This window comes from Pteropus medius, unplaced genomic scaffold (assembly GCF_902729225.1).
Source record: "Pteropus medius unplaced genomic scaffold, Ma_sr-lr_union100, whole genome shotgun sequence".
Classification (NCBI taxonomy): Eukaryota; Metazoa; Chordata; class Mammalia; order Chiroptera; family Pteropodidae; genus Pteropus; species Pteropus medius.
In genome coordinates, this window is record NW_024348530.1 from 1,360,092 (window position 1) to 1,373,747 (window position 13,656).

The window sequence follows — 13,656 nt, forward strand, 5'->3', positions numbered from 1 at the left end:
ACAATGCCATTTAAATAAAATCAACTGACTGGTTAAAAATAAAGACTTGAATAAAGGATATAAATTTATTTAATTTTTATTACGATTCTCAGTATCTTAATAAATTGATAAAAAGTCAAAGGAATGGAGATATTTATTAATTCCCCATCATTGTCCAAGCAAAATAGAACAAATTGTTATATAAAAACTTCTGGATAAATTGCCAGCTTACAAATTTTCAAATGTCCTTGATCCTAACTTATCATATAAAAAAAGATTTCTGTAGATATACTTATTTTTTCACATCTCTTAATGAATGTAAAATGTTAGAAGATACTTGACTTTAAAACAACTTAAGTCTCGAATTCTTTATTAGAACAGATTAATAACATAGTGATCAAACATTTATACAAATGCTTCGGTGGCAAACAATACTAGAATCATGATCATAGCAGTCCTCAGCAGAAAGCCAATTGAATTCAAGGTGAAGATGCCCAAGAAAAAGCTTCTCATTGCTTTTTCAATCATCGTTTTCATCAACATTACCACTGTGTGTGTGTCTATGTGTGTGTGTGGTGGGGTCGGGGAGAAGAGACATGAATAGAGACAGAAAGAGAGCACTCAATCTGGCATAAACGTATTCATTTTGTCATTATCAAAGATGTGGAGAAATTTGGACAGATGATATTTGACATGTAACTGAATGGCAATGAAATAAAAGTGATCTATAGTATAATACATCAACCAGTTTTCCAACTATATATCTTTATTCCAGAAAGCCTCATCTGAAATGGAAATACCAAAGGAGGGGTAAGCCACTGATCCCTTATTGCAAATTTAACAGATTTTGTTTAATCATCAAGAGTGGCAGAGACTGACTAGTTATCCATCAAATCCACTTTTTCACCATCTTAAACACACAGCTAGAGTATACTTTCCAGCCTCCATTGAAGTTAGATGTGGCCACAACCTATGAGACCAAGCTACACTTCCAGTTCTGATTCATAAAAACTTCACACACATGATTCTCCATGCCCTTTCTTCTCCTGCCAACTTAACAAAGAAGAGTGTGGCAAGCTTGGGGTACACATATTAAAGATAATAGAGCCACAAGATTAAAGCAGCATAAGTCCCTGGAGAGGGGCCTCCAGCCAATCAGGAGCACCCATTTTGAACTTTTTGTGCATGAAAAATCAACTACTGTGTCAAACCACTGAGAGTTAGGAGTTTAACTGTTACTGCAGTTCCATTACCCTAATACAACCAGCAAAACCTTTAAGGAATGAAATATAGGACAGATAAAACTTTGATGTCAAAGGGAAGAAGTGGCATTGGATGGGTCCTACAGTAGGAAGTACTGGGCAGCCATTAGACAGCTCAGGTGGTCTGAAACATTGGGAAGTGAAGAAGCAACTGTGATAAAATTATTAGCTTTGCTATTTTGCCTGGGGACAGCCTTCATTACAGCAATAAACCTAAAGCCACAAGATGAATCACATCAGCATGATACTATTTATACCTCTGATCCCTATTCATGTTCCTGCTCAAAAGCACAGATTTATAATTTTAATTATATAAAATGTGTAGAGATTTAAACATGTGTTTTAAGTGTTCAATAAGTATTAGAAGATCAATTCATTTTTCTTTAAGCCAAGTAGTGATTTACAGTTTTCCAAGACTTGTACAACCCATTGCAGCCAATAGTCAAGGAGGAACTTGAAAGAGAAGCAGGGAACACTTTAATTACCCCACAATTAATTCCATTTAGGCTATCTCCATGAAATGCAACCACCCTAAGGAACACTAGATCATTCGATTATCGATTTTGATGCATTATTTAGCCCCAAAGCCAAAAGCTATAGTACTGATATTTAGTGTTCTCAGCACTGAATTTAGCAGCAATCCAATGGCAACCTATTCAGTTTGAAGAATATTTTAGTTATTTAGAAGCTATTATCCAATTCATAGGATGAGAGCTTGATCTAAGAGCCTTTGTAATTTTATCCAGGAGATTTTGTGTGTCACCAACTTCAAGAAAAGTAATTTTAAATAGGTTGGGGCATGATCTCAACCAACAACAACAGACAACAACAACGACAACAATAATACATAAGAAATTTTAAAAGACCTACTTCCAGAATCAAATAGCTGTCTCTTGGATTTCCCTTAATTAGAATGCCATGTCTCCCTTTATAGAGAACCACATTCAAATTAAAAGAAAACATCATCAGGGTCAGCTAAACTGGGACCAGTTTTGGCTGAAACCAAAAAAGGTGTAGTTCTCCATTCAAAAATACAAATTTGATCACATTACTGCTCAAAACTTTGTAATGGCTTCCCACTACCTTTAGAATGAAATCCAAAATCCTTTTCATGGCCCATAAGGCTCAAATTATCTGGTCCTTCTGTACTCCCCTAGCTTCATCTATATGTTCCATTCACACTGGTCTTTGAGCTGTTCATAAATGTCCAGCTTCTTCCCACCTCTGGGCCTTTGAATAGGCTCTCTGCCTGGAATGCCCTTCACCCTTACCATCTTCACCCAGATAACCCCAACCCATGTTCAGGTTTCTGTGCAAAATGCCATTTTCCCATCTAGATCTTCTATGAGCTGTCAGATCAGGCTAAAGCCTCCCACTATATGTTCTCATAAGACTTCCTCTATTTCTTGCATTCTTAAACTTCAATAATGTGATAATCTTATTTTTAAAATAAAAAATAAAATTAAATTAAAACATTATCACTGCCAACACAGTATTACTATATCATATCAATCAGGTATGGGACAAAACTATTTGGGATTTTTGTTTTTGTTTTTGTTTGTTTGTTTGTTTTTATGCAGAGGAGATAAAAGACAAAGTTGGACTATAAGGCACTTTTAGAAAGGGCAACATGGAGGGGTCACCCATCACTGGGGAGAGACAGGGATGAAGGCCTTGAATAGGCGTCTAGTTGAAAAGGGGTAGATAAGGAGAGGGAAAGGGGACCGAAGACTAATCTCATAATTTTGCTGCTTGTCTGTTCTGGTCTTCAACTCAATGTGTAAAATAGGATAGCAGATGAGGTAGAAATGAGGGAGTATTGGATCTAATTGGGTGGGAGTCAGAGACATCTTGTAGTTGTTTCACATTTAATCAAGAATACCATGGTTACCAACATGTTCACCTCAAAAAGGGCCATTGATCATTCTGAGCAGAGTGTCTGGAGATTCATTTGCTCTCTGAAAGGTCTGCTTCTCAAATTGTTCTAGTGTTCCTTCAGAGTTACAATTTACCTTTAATGATGAATTTAACTGCTTGATAATAAAATGTATAGTTTTCCATTTAAACAGCTAAAGGATGGTCACCTCCGATTTTTATTAGGCTTCTTAATTACACAAAATTTATCTGATTAGGTGTCTATTAGATAGTGTTATGGGGCAAACAGATGAACCACAACATGATCCTTTATTTTTATTTCCAGACTGAACAGCTCTTGCAGAACTCTTCCTAAATACACACACACACACACACACACACACACACACACACACACACACACACACACACACACACATATATATGTATATATATATATTCATATTGAATATATGAATACATCTCTTTATATTGATTTTAAAAAATAAGTCTAGAGACTAATCAAATTTTAATAGGCTTTTAAAAAATTTTTGTCTTCACTGATGATTAAATTAATATATACTGATAAAATTTAAAAATCTATAAAGTAATAATAGCTGATATTGACTAAGCATGTATTAAGTTATTATGCTAACTACTGTACATCCATAGAACTATTATTATCATTACCACTTACAGAAGAGGAAATTGAAGCTTAGAGAGACCATGTATCCTTCCTGATGTCACATGGGTAGTAAGTGATAGAGCCAGGACTTAGACATAAGAAGTCTATGCTAATGTGATTCAACCATTGTTTCACACTGCTAAATGGTAAATTATACCGTGGATGTCTCTCAGCATTGGGTATGGGTTAGACTAGCTCAAGGGTCAGTCAAGGATGTCTCCTGTGAATGTTATTGATAATTAAAAATAAACTGCTTTTATATTTGACAAGACCCTCTTAATGTCATCTGTTTCAAAATGACTGTACAAGAATGTCCTGTTTCTCAATTCAACCCAAAAGCCCTTAAAGAAGGGTCCTTGAGAATAGATAAAAGACTTAATAGCCAACCAGTAGCTTGGCTTCCTGATACACCTGGGTTTGTGACTCTTCTCTTGGTTTCTGAGGTAAGAATGTCACTACACACACCAAATCTCCAGAACTAATTCATCCAGGAAAACACAAAAGAAGACTAGATTGAAGGAGATGAGATTTAGCTATAGTCCAAGACCTTGTGCTTATTCAATGTGAGGAAGACTGATAGGGTTGTTGCTTGAATGGCATGTAAGTTAGCTCACTTGTGTTCGTGTTCTCTGTCTCTGTCTCTGTCTCTGCCTCTCTCTCTCTCTCTCTCTCTCTCAGAGTGATCAATAACTGCTAGACAAAGTCGCACACAAGAAAGACTGAGACTACTATGTGTTCATGACCACTAGCCTCGGACATGTTCTGAACACCACCTGCAATCCTAACATATGTCTTTGGCCAGTTCCATTTACCACTCTACACAGACTGCTTAAAATTTTCCCATTCTTCCCAAACTTCCATTCCTTGACTCCATCTTCCTCTCTCAGCAAATTACAGAGAAAATTGAAGCCATTAGATATAAACGTTCTCCTCTTCTTGATTACAGACAGAAAAGGCTACATATCCTTGTGTGTGTCTTTTTACAGTTAAGAGCCAGCACTACCAATTGCCTTTTGTTTTCTATAAAATATGAACAATAGTAATACCTAATTAATTGGGTTGTAAAATTTAATGAGTTAATATGTTTAAAGTGTTTAGAATGGTAAGCCCTATTTAATTATTTGCTATTTTGGGTACTATTATTATTATTGTCCTTTCTTCCTGTTATAATAAAGGACCTAGCATTCTTCCTAGCTAAGGTAAATTACTCCATTTGTGTTTAATATCCCTTCTCTTCTCTTTATACCAGGAACCTTTTTTCATTCAACAAATATTTGATAAGTGCCTACTATGTGCCAAACACTTTCCTAAGCATTGGGCATATAGGTAGATATAAAATTATTATATTCAAAGTACAGAAAGAAGTCCATCAGAGCTACAGAAGAATGAAAAAGCTAGTCAAATATGAGATGGGAGAGGTAGCTGGACCCATAATACAGAGGCTCTTGTAAGATTAATGTTTGCTCAGTATCATTGGCTGCTATTTTGTTTCAAGATTATAGACAAAACCATAAATTGAACTTTACATAAGACCTGATAGCAGATATTAGTGAACTATCCAAATGAGTCAAGTATGGAGGTGCTATGGAATGCTAAGATCTACCTTAAAATATTGTCCAATAATAGAGCTCATTCAGTGATTAAAAGAGGCTAAATCAAGAACGTAAGTGTGGCCTTATCAAATCTGCCTAGTGCCACCCATCCCTATTAGTTGTAACTTACATGTTGGCTCCTTAATGATCCTCTCCTCATATTCTTAGTTTATATTATCTCTTTGCTTTGGAATTTTGTTTGTCTCATGATGTGTGGCATAGTGGATAAAAGTGCTGGTTCTGCCATTTTTTAAATAGACAGCTTCATAGCTTCTATGTGTCTGCTTCCTTATCTATAAAGTTAGGATAATAATAGAAACTACATCATATTACTCTTGTAAGTCTTAAATGTTATAGTACATGTCACATGTTTAAAACAGTTCCTGGCCTGTAGAAAATGGTTAAAGTATAATTTCTGGAGACAAGTTTGGCCTGAGTCTCATTCCCAACTCTACATCTTATTAGCTACGTGACCTCAGTTAAGTTAATTTACCTCTCTAACCCTCCATTGCCTCATCTGTAAAATGGGGATGATACCAGTACCTGCCTTACAAGTTGTTATGAGGGTAAAATGAGATAAAATACACAGAAAGTGTTTAGCACATAGTAGTTGCTCTTGTTATTATGATTAAAGTCTCAAACTTTGCATTTAAGAAAAACAGATTTCTTGTGTCCCTCTCTCCATTTATAACTATACTGTGTGCTGCTACATATTTCCTTCCTCATCCCCTGGCCAGTTTCCCAAATCCGAATTATCTTTTTTCTCATGGGATCTCTCCAAGGCTAATGTTCCTATCAACAATCTGACTGCCTACCTAACATTAGGTACACCATTTGTCACCCAAAACAAGGACATCAGACAAGAGTAAACGCATTTCAATTGCCACTTGTTCTATCTTTCTCTATTCATTTTCACAGGTGATTATCACATTTTGGAATTCATCCTCAAATCAGAGTTGTTCCTTGACAGCAAGAAAGAGCAGGCCTGAGGAGGGGCCAGAGGCTGACCATGGGAAACTTACCACACAGAAGATGATAAAGAAGATACAATCAAGCATACAAGGCCTGGAGGCCAAAGTGAAACTATATCAGTTATTCAAAAGGCTAGTGCTTGGGAGGTTATGGATAGGGAATGCTATGTAGCAGAGGTTCTATCAGTGACAAGGAAACTAGAGAGAGTAAGGCAGCAATACTCTGGGATGAAAGAATAGAAAATGATCTCATCTTATCCTCAGTATGACTTCATGCAAATCGATTATGATTTCAGAGTTTTTGTTTTTCCTTTTGTAAAAGAGTTAAGTATCCTCTCTAAAAGGCACTTCTCCCTATGCCATGTAACTAGAAACTTTCATCATCAGAGATTCATTCCTTTAGGTTGAATGGCTATTCCCTAAGATTACCCTTTAAAATTCCTGTTTTCATGGGAGAGATATACATGATCCCATTAGTATGAACCAGGTGAGCAATGGTTGCATTACGTAGGGGAGTCCTAAGGGAATGGGACCCAGGGCTGAGATGTTCTAGTTGGGCAGAGTTGGCTTCATGAAATGTCAAAGCAAGAAGGCAGGCTCAAGTTGTAGCATTTCCATGAGGGCCAAGAGCATATATGGTAAACATAAAGGAAGAGTATGAGCCAGGAGTGGGTGGACCTTTGAAAACAAAGCACCAAAGACCAAATGGCCTCCTAATTTCCCCATTCAGTGGACATTTCTTATTTGACCTCATCATGGAATGACTTGTTTGACCTCTTCTCTTACTCACAAAACTCTCTTTCCCCGAAAGACTCATCTTCGACTTCTCCCTCTCTTTTATCTTCAGTATCAAAATAAATGTGATATCATATTGAGTCTGTTTCTGAAGCATTTTAAAAATCTTGCCCCTCCATTCCATTCCTTCTTTTACTGCCTTAGTCTTTCATCATTTAACACCAGAACACTGCTGCAATCCTTTCTTAACTGATACTATTGCAAAGTTCCTATCCCATTTCTACACTATTACTACACAATGATGTCCAAAATGTCAATACAAACCATGCCTTTCCACAGCTTAAAATTCTTTTGCAAACCAAATGTCTTAACCCTTGCCAAACAATGAATACAACTGAGACACATTAACAGTATTATCAAAATCACAATAGCTCTGAGCTCCCCACCTATTTAAATGCAAGCAGTTCTCTCCAACCTGGAAGCTTGCTCTGGCTAAAGTCACTGCTACCTAGGGGCTCTGAACTTTAGAAACTTCTATGTGGTCTAAGTGGTGCATTATTTGAATATGCATTATTTGAATGTGGTTACTACCATAGCCTCTGGCAAGTTAATTTCCAAGACACCCAGGTCAATGAGAATAGATATCAGAAAAAGAGGACCACTGCTGTCTATTCAATAGTCTTCATCCTACAGCGGGGCAAGTGACTACCCAACCTTCCAAGCAGATACACTTACCCTCTGGCGGAATACCTCTGTAAACACTTACTTGCCCCAGAGGATCATCATCAAGGCCTTCCTTCTACACTATGAAGTCAAACATGAGTGAGAGACACCTCCTAGCTGCCCAGTTCCCCTCCTCTCAGCCTACAGAGAAGCCCTTTTCAGAAATATCTCTTTTCACACTAAACATCTTCTAGGGTGCTAATATTACTCTGAGAACTAGAAAAAGAGCCAGATGAATAGGGATGCCTTTGCTGAGAATTCCCTCAGGATATCTACATACCACTAGCCTAAAATGGAAATAATTTTAAAAGCTAACACTTACATGGTACATATTATATGCCAAGGAAAGTTTTAAGCACTTTAGCATCATATAAAATAGGTTAATATCATACCCATTTTACAGATGAGAAAACTGACAAACATAGATAGGAGTTATGATGAACATAGATAAATGACTTATCCAAGGCTATACAGCTATCACGTTGTAGAGCCAGGATTAAAACCCAGAGAGTTCAAAAATTCATGTACTAAACCATTCATTTTACTGGAATTGTCCCGATGCATCTCTGAGGAGCTGTAATGATTTAGCTCCAACCAAGTATGTGTCTTCTTCTTCCTCTGCCCCAACCAACCACTATCATCCTACTTTGCTGATATTCTTTTAAGACCTTCTAGTCTGTCCCTAAATGTGTGGGGAATGAGGGCAAGTGTTAAAATAGAGGTCTATATACCATGTTTACAAATAAATTGAACAAACTGTTAAGTAAAATATATTCTGTCCTCTTACCTTGATAAATATACCTTCATAACAACCTGGAAGTCCAGGTTTGCAGAATTCCTGGACTACTTAGAGCTCTTCATAAAAATCGGGCAGCACAGGGAAAGCTGCCCACCTCTCTTCTCCTCTTATTCTTGGCTCTGCACTGCACCATCCTGTCTTGTATGTATATGGATGGAACCCCCATTCCGAGTGTGAAAAAACAACCCACACATCGTACAAACAGTCACCATTGGGCCTAGATGTATGCACACTCATGTTGTACTCTGCCTTTGGCAAAAGAGACCCTAAAAAGAGGTTTGTTTATGAAAGCTCTGGAATTGGAGTCTAAGCCATTGATATGAGAGAGAGAGAAAGAGAAGGGGGTAGGGAAGGAGGGACAGAGAAGTTATAATACTATCTGGTACGTAGTAAGCACTATAGAAATCCTAGCTATGATTAATACTCTCATGAAAATATATACATTGTATGTGCAAATCAGATACCCCCCTACCCCCCGCTTAAAAAGGCATAGCAGCTCTAATTGACCATGCACAAAATCCAACATATTTGGGTGAGAATAGGTTTCTGAGATGTAAAAACACAATTTTCCAATCCAAATCTCCTCAGTTTCCATGTGTGAATTCAAACACATGGGGAGAAAAAGAAGTAGCACAGCATCATCACATTTTAAGCAAATTCTCAATCTGTTGGTGAAGAAAATTAAGCATAAAAATTAAGTAAAAAAAAGTTATCAAGCTCATTCTGATTAACTCAACCATTTCTCAACACAAATCCAGAAATTACTAGTTTTTTCTTTTTCTATTCTATGTAAGAGCAAAGAGTTGGGGGGAAAAAGACATGCAATGTATGAAAATCAAATAAGTGGTATGGAGGAGAAAACTGAAAGTTTCTCTAATCCAAGTTAATTTCCCCTGGGTTCCAGAAATTCCACCAAATGAAACTTATTTTCTTGGGTTAAGGCATTGTCTTTTCCAGGAATCACACTTTGAAATGTAATTATAGACTAGGAAGTCATTTATTAGCCTTAAATGATCAGTATGAAATTCACCACCAGATGACCAAGAGCTGAGAACAAGGTCCTAGGGTGTAAATTCCCCAAGGTCTTCACTGGAGTCCAGAAAAGAGCAGAGGTGTGAAAATTAGTGAACCCCAGAGCTCTGGGGACAGAACCAGAAAGGCAGAGCAGGCCCAGAATGTCCTTGCATTAAGGGTTGTATCTTTACAACTCAACAACAACAAAAAACAAACCTAGTTAAAAAAATGAGTAAAGGACTTGAATAGACATTTCTCTAAGGAAGACATGGCCAATAATCACATGGAAAGATGTTCAATGTCAACAAATGATCTGAGAAATGCAAATGAAAACCAGATTTAAAAGACTATTATTTAAATAAAACAGAAAATAACAAGTATTGGCGAGAATTTGGAGGAATTGGAGTTCTTGTACATTATTAGTGGTACTGTAAATTGGTATTTCCACTGTAGAAAACAGTATAGCAGTTCCTCAAAAAACTAAAGATAGAATTAGTAGATAATCCAGCAATTCTACTTCTGGGAATATACCCGAGAATTGAAAACAGGAACTCAAATATATATGTACATACCCATGTTCATATCAGTATTATTCACAATACCCAAAAGGAGGAAACAATCCAAATGTCCCTGAAAAGATTAATGAATAAACAAAATGTGGTATATTCACTGAACAGAATATTATTCAGCCTTTAAAAGTAGGAAAATTACATGCTATAACATGGATGTTCCTTGAAGACATTATATTAAGTGAAATAAGCCAGTCACATAATGACAGATATTGTATAATTCCACTTCTATGAGATACCCAGAATAGGAAAGTTCATAGAGACAGAAAGTAGAATGACGGTTTCCAGGGACTGGGAACCAAGAGGTATTCAGGAGTTAGTGTTTAATGGGTACAGAGTTTCAATTTGGGAAAACGAAAAAAATTCTGGAGAAAGATGGTGATGACGGTTGCATATCAATGTGAATGTATTTAATGACACTGAACTGTACACTTAAAAATGTTTAAGTGGTAAATTTTATGTTATGTATATTTTACCACAATTTTAAAACTTATTATTAACTGCCTACCATAATACTTCTAACCCTCACAAGAATACAATGTGACTGATATTTATAAAATTTTTAAAAAGAGTTGTAGCTTATGTTTTGTATTCCAGATCATAGTTTGTTTCGAACTTTGAATAGGGGTTTCAAAATCTTGGAACAAACTTGATACTCTAGGGAGGTATGGGCTCTGAGACTGCAAAACAGAACACATTTCCCTCTGACAGCAATTTATGGATTGAGAGCATAGAGCAGAGTTTCTTTTTTCTTTTTTGATCTCTTATTTTTCAGTTGTTGTTGGTATACAATATTATATTAGTTTCAGATATACAACATAGTGATTATACATTTATATAAATTATAGAGTGGTCACCTCAATAAATCTATTACCCATCTGACACCATATATAGTTATTGCAATATTAATGGCTATATTCCTTATGTTGTACTTTACAATTCCATGACTATTTTCCAACAACCAATTTGTACTTCTTAAACCCTTCCCCTTTTTTACTCACTCCTCCAAACCACCCTCCCATCTGGCAACCCTCAAAATGTTCTCTGTATCTAAGTTTGTTTCTGGTTTATTTTGTTCCTTAGATTCCACATGTAAGTGAAATCATATGGCATTTGTCTTTCTCTGTCTGACTTACTCCACTTAGCAAAATACTATCTAGGTCCATCCATGCTGTTACAGATAGCAATATTTCATTATCTTATTTATTTATTTTTATGGCTGAGTAATATTCCATTGTATACGTGTACCACCTCTTCTTTATCCATTCATCCATTGATGGACACCCAGGATGCCTCCATATCTTGGCTATTGTAAATAATGCTAAAATGAACATGTGGATGTGCATGTCTCTTCAAAGTAGCGTTTTGGGTTTCTTCTAATAAATACCCAGAGTGGGATTACTGGGTCCCTCTTTGTCTCTTGTCATAGCCTTTGTTTTAAAGGCTATTTTGTCTGGTATAAGTATTGCTACCACAGATTGTTTTGTTTTATTTTGTTTTGTTTCATTTTGATTTTCAGTCTGTATGTGTCTTTCGATCTGAAGTGAGTCTCTTGTAGGCAGCATATGTAAAGGTCTTGTTTTCTTATCCATTCAGCCACCCTATCTTTTGACTGGAGCATTTAATTCTTTTTCATTTGAAGAACTTGTTGGTAGATATGTAGTTTTTGCCATTTTATTATTCATATTTTTGATACTTTTTTTTTATTCTTCTTAAAGAAGTTCCTCTAACATTTCCTGTAATACTGGCTTGGTGTTGATGAACCTTTTTTCTTGTTGCTGTTCTGATTGGGTGTTTTCTTGTCTAGGAAGCTCTTTATCTATCCTTCAATTCTAAATGATAACTTTGCTGGGTAGAGTAATCTTGGTTGTAGGTCCTTGCTTTACATCACTTTGAGTATTTCATGCAAATCTCTTTTGGCCTGCAGACTTTCTGTTGTAAAATCAGGTGACAAATTTATGGGAGCTCACTTGTTGGTAACTAATTGCTTTCTGCTTGCTGCTTTTAAGATTCTCTCTTTATCTTTAATCTTTGGCACTTTAATTATGGTATTTCTTGGTATGGACCTCTTTAGGTTCCTATTGTTTGGGACTCTCTGCTCTTCCTGGACTTGTCTATTTCCTTCACCATTTTAGGGAAGTTTTTCATCATTATTTCTTCAAAAAAAGTTTTTTAATTTCTTGCTCTCTCTCTTCTTCTTCTGGTACCTCTATGAGACAAAAGTTGTTACACTTGATGTTATCCCAGAGGCCTCTTAAGCAATTCTCATTTTTTGGGATTCTTTTTTCTTGTTGCTGTTCTGATTGGGTGTTTTCTGCTACTGTGTCTTCTAAATCACTGATTTGATCCTCTGATTCATCTAATCTACTGTTAATTCCTTCTAGTATTCTTCATTTCAGTTATTTATTCTTCATTTCTGACCACTTCTTTTTTTCTGTTTTCTATCTCCTGGTTAAAGTTCTCACTGAGTTCCTCTACTCTTTCCCTAAGTTCATTGAGCATCCTTATACCAGTGTTTTGAACTCTGCATCTAGTAGATTGCTTGTCTCCATTTTGTTGAGTTCTTTTTCTGGAGCTTTGTATTGTTCTTTAATGTGGGACATATTTCCTTGTATCCCCATTTTGGTTGCCTCCCTGCATTTGTTTCTATGTACTAGGTAGGGTTCCTAAGTCTCCTGGTCTTAGTAGAGTAGCTTTATGCAGTAGGTGTCCTGTGGGGCCAAGTGGTACAGTCTTCCCTGGTCACCTGAGCCAGGTGCTCCAGGTATGTCTCATGTATGGGTTGTGTGTCTCCTCCTATTTTAGTTGAGCCTTGGTTGCTGTTTACATGTCGATGGAGGGTTGACCCTTGGGCTGACTGGTTGTGAGGACCGGCCGGTGAGGGGCCAACCCTACAGAGCAGGATTCGCTTTAGCAGAGCTCTGGTGCCTGCCCAGTCTACCCTTCAGGTGTGTTCTCTTCAGATGCTGCCCTGGGTGCTGCTCCATCTCTGGCCCTCGTCAAAGCTGGCCACTAGGCATGCCAGCCCAAGGGTCTCCTGGTAGAGGCCCAGCTGCAGGCCAAGTTTAGCCACAGCCTATGCACTTCTGTTGCCACCTGGCAAGAGTTACCAAGCAATCCACAGATGGCTGCCACCTGTGCTGGTCTTAGAGGTGCCTCGAGAGGCCAAGCCAGGAACTGATGCCAGATGCCACTAGTGCCAGGCTTGGGGCTGCACAGCAAGGGATATGGGGCACACTGTAGCAAGATGCTGCTTCTTTGGGTTTTGTGAGCCTTTAAGAGATTTTAGAAAAATCCGTAGCATGCCAAAGACGGGCCAGTTGTATGGAAAAAAATCACTTGAAGCGGCTTGGGTGGGCTCGCAAGCTGGGAGCGGGAGGGTCTCAGGGAATCACCTGGGTGAGGTGACCTGTGTTAGCCAGGTTGATGGAGACTCAGATATGATGGCCACCTGCGTCTACACACTGGGAGGG